A 6,706-nucleotide genomic window follows, 5' to 3' on the forward strand; every position below is an offset into this window, starting at 1 on the left:
GATAATATTTTTACTGGATTTATTGATGGAAACTCCATCCTGAGGGAGTGTATTACTGAATAACCTTGGTCACCAAGTTATCGACAACCCTTGGTCACCAAATTATTCTACTTACCTTAAGTATGTTGTAATTAGAATCATAGTCTTATTCTAACTCTTGTAAAGTGTATATATACACATGCCATTCATCAATAAAAGATATAGTTTTTGACTCAAAAATTATCTCTATATTGCGTTTTATAAACTTTTGTTAGGTTTGTTTAGTTTGACTAGAGCTTGTCTCGATTTCTCTTATATCAGTTGTACTTGTTGATCTTCGAATTCGTTATAATATTATTGTGTTTGTTCGAAAAAAATATATTGTAATGACAACAATAAGTTCATTACCATTTCATTTAGAGGGTATATTTAAAGGTCATGAGATAATCCAGTTATGTCGAGTAAATTCTCTTTCTTTGAAATAAAAACCTCATTCATTCATCCTTTTATAAGTTGTTTTAAGTTTAAAACTTCATTAGTGTTTCCAAAGTATATAAGATTGAACAATTTGTTTGATTGATCATGTAAGATGGAGATAAATAAAGTTTGTTTTTTCTAAGGAGATTCCAAAATCAAAAGGGATGCTACCCATCTGTCAAAAACACAAAGTCAATATTTGATTTTCTAATGTCAAATTTCATATATAATTGTTTTAAAAGATACAGTAATGTACATACATACATATATATATATATATATATATATATATATATATATATATATATATATATATTATTAATTATTATACTTATAAACTATTAAATTATTATGCATGAACACATTTGACATCTCAACGCATACGGCCGGAGTGTAATACGTAGTATATACCAAATAACAAGACATTGACTATATAGCATCCCTTAAACGAGGTTAATTGGCTTAATGATGATTAATTAGTATATAGATTATATAATATGATGATTGGAGGGTCGTAAGAGTCTTAGCTTCAATCATGAGATAGTGACTAATACGTATTGATTAATTGTATTAGTATAGATTAATGCAAAACGACATGTGATGATTAACAACATGATTAAGATATACTATCCAAACCAAAGAACTTCAAAGTAAGAAGATGTTTAATTAACTAGCTTATTGATAAAATCCTTATATTATAAATATAGAAGAAGAAGACCCCGTAGATTATTATGTTTAATTATGTAGTAGTACTTCTAAAACTATTTATACATAAATATGTCTAGCTAAACTCTAATGGATTAAGCTCATCGATACAATCTAGTTGAAATATACAAACCTAACGCTACAAGAATCAGACCCATCCCGAGAAAATGTGTCCTTTTTGGAGTTAAAAAGCTTTTAATCAACAAAGAAGCAAAAATTAAAAAAAATACTCGGTATAACTTTTGCGGGCGACATGTCATCCGGACAAATTTTACGAGTAATAAAAGTTTGTCAAAAAGGAGAAAAGTTTGTCGCGTAGATTTTTTAGGACGATAATATCTGATCCAGAAAAATCAAATTTCTCGTAGTGTAACTAATAATTTATTCTAGAAAATACACATTGGGATGCCTAGAATAGAAATTCAAGAACTAACTAGCTTTGTACTAACATAACTAAGACCCTACTAGTATACGTTAAAGAAAAAATCAATTAAATTTTTTCTGAAACAACTAAAATTTTATATAAAAAAAAAGCTCTTTAGCGATCGAGTAAAGCACAACAAACCCGATGTATTACAATGGCAGGAAAAATCAATTAGATGGTCATGAGTTTCAAAATACTGAATTGAATTTCAAATTACTTTATTGAATTTTATATTATCAAAATATGTAAACAACGTAACGCTACTTTATTGCATGATTAGTATCATTTTAACGGCAAATTTGATTAATAAACCAGTAGGGGCTGGAACATAATTACAAAGGATTAAGATGAACTATATATTTGAACTCGATGATTACATTAGTAGTTTTGAATTACGTACATGGGCGTATCAATGTAGTTACGGGCGGGATCCTGTGACACTATTAGTTTGAGTTTCTTTTTTTACGGTTTATACTTCTCATTTGATAACACATGACTAAATTTAATTACATGCCCCATATTTTTAGAATTTAGTATTTTTTTAAAGGCAAAGAACCCTTAAAATACAATGTAAAGATAATTAGTTTTGAAGAAAGAAAAAAAAAAATCAGGACTTTAATGAATTTTGATCATAGATTCAACTGATTACCAGATGACTAATTGAAGCATGCAAGACATTGATCCTAGCATATTTAGGGAGATTTTTAGTAATTTATTTCGTATTTTTGAGATTAAGTATGCATAACTTAAAACGATGGAAGCTTTGTTAATCATCAATCAATCAATGGTATAGTATATTTGAGTTTGATATAAAGTAAAGATAAAATAAAATCCAAGGGTGGCTTCAATATTGCTAAAAGTAGGACATTACAACGGAGAAGAATGTTGTGTGTTCCCTCAGATACCCTAAAACCTAATCCAATCCCTACAAAGATATTTGACACCTTTCACAAGACGTGTGTTTATTTGTTCGTACGTGGTATTCGAACTTGTTAAAGCTCGGCTCAAATCGAAAACAAGTCCAGCTCGAGTAGCTTGGCATATTTACGCCCCTAACCCCTTGTCATGATAGTTACAAGCTTGTGATATTAAGTAGCTACTTATTGATCAAGTGAGAATTTGTGATCCAATTAACGAGATCAATAGTTAACAAGGAAATATTAAAAACGAATCAAAGTAGCATCACTTTTGTTGTTAATCCGTGACTAATTTTTAACTCGAAATCTCGATTTTTTACTCGCGATTCATGACACGGCTCAAGTAGTAAGACTCGAGTTAGAATCAGGGTCAGTAAAATTCTAAGTAATATAAGAATCAAGGTCCAAGTCATCTTGATTTTTGAATTTTTGACTGCACTCATAAGAGTTAGATATAGGACGTCTCGTGTCAACTTATCATGTCATCATAATAAACCATGACGAAGAATCTATCAAATACATAAAACACAAACAGTAAAAAGTTTATTTTACCCGATAGTCACATTAAATAAAAAATAGTCAATTAGAATATTTTGGTGTAATTAACCTTTAAATTATTTTAAATGATCTAAACAATGATTACGAAGTAGCCATTTCGTTTCACGAAAGAGAGAATAATCAAGTATAATGTACTTTATTATATCGTAAAATGGTAAAATAATGATACGAGACATCTTATGATATTTCCCAAAACTATTAATACTATAGTATAACAGAAATGATTGGTGGTGAAGATCCATATTTGGCATATATCGACAATAACTAGCTGTGATATCTCACTAATTTACCCCAAAGTGAATCCAAATGACTAAAGGTATTTTTAATTTTAATAACTTTCGGTATTTTTAGACGTGTTACGTATAACATCATACATATACTCATATTCTTTAATTGATGCACATTACAAGAATTAAGGATTTTCCCATGACCTTTTTCGAATTTTCCCGACTCTTTTTTGGTAAAAACTTAATTTTTCCAAATAATAATTAACTCCGTATATAATAATATTAATTAATTAATTAATTATTATTATTATTATTATTATTATTATTTTTGTTGCAAAAGACTGTAACTTTATAAAAACATAAACCTTCATCAAAAAAATGAAAGCTCGAAAATAATATTAATTAATATGAAACCAAACCCATGTCACATAAAATCAGACCAAAATTTTTTATTTAACATTTTGATAAGAATAGTTTTGTAAGAATTAGTAAACTCGTATACTATGAGACAGAAGATATCATATACGATTTTAATGACTTTATCTGTAAGCCAACCTTAAGGTTTATGGATATATGTGAATTGAACCTAGTCCCAAACTGACCATTCACCCCACTCTTTCAGTATATTCTGCCGATTTTTATGGCTTTACAAAATTTGGTAATAATATATAAATAATTCAACATGTTTTCTGTTTCACATTCTATCCAAGGTTTTATGTAATTATTTGGGAATTGCAACGCACGATCTCTAGCTCTTCATGTCGGCTTTCCTTTTTTATATGTATACATACATACGTCCCCCATATATATACTTCTTTATTTGTTTATAATAATAATAATAATAATAATAATAATAATAATAATGATAATAATTAATAATAATAATAATAATAATAATAATAATAATAATAATAATAATAATAATAATAATAATAATAATACTAATAATGAAAACGTTAGAATAACTGAATAAGATATTTTCTATTAAAGTTAGCTGGAAGAACGGATATTTTTACTCAACAGGTAACTAATTAACCGGATTACTTTGTAACCGTTTAAATATTTTCTCTAATCATCACAAGATATATTTTTAGTGAATTTTGAGCTTGAATATCAAGACTTTAACCATTAGATATAATTGTATGATTACTGCTAATAACATTACGGAGTATTAGACTATATATATTCCGTATATAAAATTAAGTCATTGCGAGTACACTTGTTTTTCATATTTTTTTTTTTTTTTTTTTTTTTTTTTTTTTTTTTGAAAGGCAATGTTAGTGGTTAGAGTTAATTCACGAAAATCCCCCCCCCCCCCCCCCCCGAGACTCGAACCCTTGATCTCCTCGAACACCATGTTAACATGGTGACCAATGAGGCAAAGCCCCATTGGCCACTTGTTTTTCATATTATTTCCTTTGTCACGACTTTATGGAAAACACTCAACTTATAATACTAAAATATTGCATATATATCTTCTTATATTCGATTCTTTAATTAAACACATGATTGCTCTTTTTTATGAAAAAAAAAAACTAAGAACCGATTGTGTATATTACAAATTGATTTTGTGAGTTAAAAGGAGTAATGTGAAAGACAAGCTCCAGAGGACACAGCTCATCTTGTCTCAAACTACCAACCACCAAAAAACAATATGAAAATAAGTATGTTAACCATCCATGATAGCAACGTGGTTATCTAACTTTAAGACACGTAGCATTCCATCTCTTTTAAAGAATTCACTGTGTAATTAACAATGTACTCGTATAAACTTAAAAATAAGACTTGACAATTTATGAACTCGTGGTTTGTATAGCAACTTTATAAAATAGTATTTGAAATTTATATTATTGATACCAATTAACCGTATGATACAATTACAATAATGAAACCCTTCATTAATAATATGATTTGTATTGAAACCAAATACATTGAAAATTGTTAGGAAGAGATGATCGCCTGGACGTTGGGAGATATAAATTTGAGAGAAAAACAACTCTATTACTCACAAGAATAGATTTACAGAGTATTACAAAACTCTTAAAAAAAAAAAAAAAACCTCTCAAACTCACACACACTATCTAGGTTGTGATTACACTTCTCTGAGTGATTTGGGATGATTTACAATGAAAGTTTCAACCTCTATTTATACTAAACTTTGGTGGCGGTGGAATGGTGTGAACGAGGAAGGTGTCGTGTGAACGGAGATGGTGGGCGGCCGTCATCGTGTTCATCTTTGCTTCTTCTACATGGTGTTCAAAGAAGGCTACTTTGAACATCTAGAAGGTGAGCTTCTAGATTGTAGGCTGGAAACTTTCAATTCTCCCCTCCAGCCGAATCCACGAACATTCCAGTTATGTCTCTGCATAACTCTAACTTCTCTCGAGTCACCACCTTTGTTAACATATCCGCATGATTCTCCTTTGTATGGATCTTCACTAGTCTCAACAGTTGTCGATCAATTACCTCGCGTATCCAATGATAGCGAATATCAATATGTTTTGTACGGGAATGGTACATGGAGTTCTTGCTCAAATCTAGAGCACTCTGACTGTCACAATGTACCCTGTACTCCTTTTGCTTGATTCCAAATTCTTAGAGATAACTCTTTAACCACAACATTTCTTTTCCAGCTTCTGCGGTAGCAATATACTCTGCTTCAGTTGTGGATAATGCAACACACCTCTGTAGTCTTGACTGCCATGAAACAGCTCCTCCTGCAAAAGTGTAAATGAATCCTGAAGTAGATTTCCTACTATCAGGATCTCCGGCCATATCCGCATCTGTATAGCCTTCCAAGATTGGATCAGCTCCCCCGTAACAAAGACATAGATTCTTTGTACCTTTAAGATATCTGAGAATCCATTTAACTGCATTCCAGTGCTCTTTCCCGGGGTTGGAGAGAAAACGACTCACCGATCCCACTGCATGAGCAATATCGGGCCTTGTACACACCATCGCATACATCAAACTTCCAACTGCTGAAAAATATGGTACTGAAGACATCTCCCCAATCTCTTCCTTGGATGAGGGACAAGAACTCTTGCTTAACTTGAAATGGTTGGCTAATGGAATGCTAACAGGTTTGGCATTGTTCATATTGAAACGTGAAAGCACTCGTTCAATATACTTCTCCTGAGATAGCCATTACCTTTTATTCTTTCTGTCTCGGGTTATTTGCATTCCCAAAATCTGTTGAGCCTGTCCTAAGTCTTTCATGTCAAAAGACTTAGAGAGTTCTTTCTTCAGCTGGTTGATCTTCGTTGCGTCTTTCCCTACGATTAAAATATCGTCTACATATAGTAGAAGAGCAACGAAATCTCCTTCAGAAAACTTCTGAATGTAGACACACTCATCTGCTGCAGTTTTCTTGTACCCTTGACTCACCATGCACGAGTCAAACTTCTTGTACCACTGCC

The sequence above is a fragment of the Rutidosis leptorrhynchoides genome, chromosome 7 (genome assembly GCF_046630445.1).
Source record: "Rutidosis leptorrhynchoides isolate AG116_Rl617_1_P2 chromosome 7, CSIRO_AGI_Rlap_v1, whole genome shotgun sequence".
In the NCBI taxonomy this organism is placed as follows: Eukaryota; Viridiplantae; Streptophyta; class Magnoliopsida; order Asterales; family Asteraceae; genus Rutidosis; species Rutidosis leptorrhynchoides.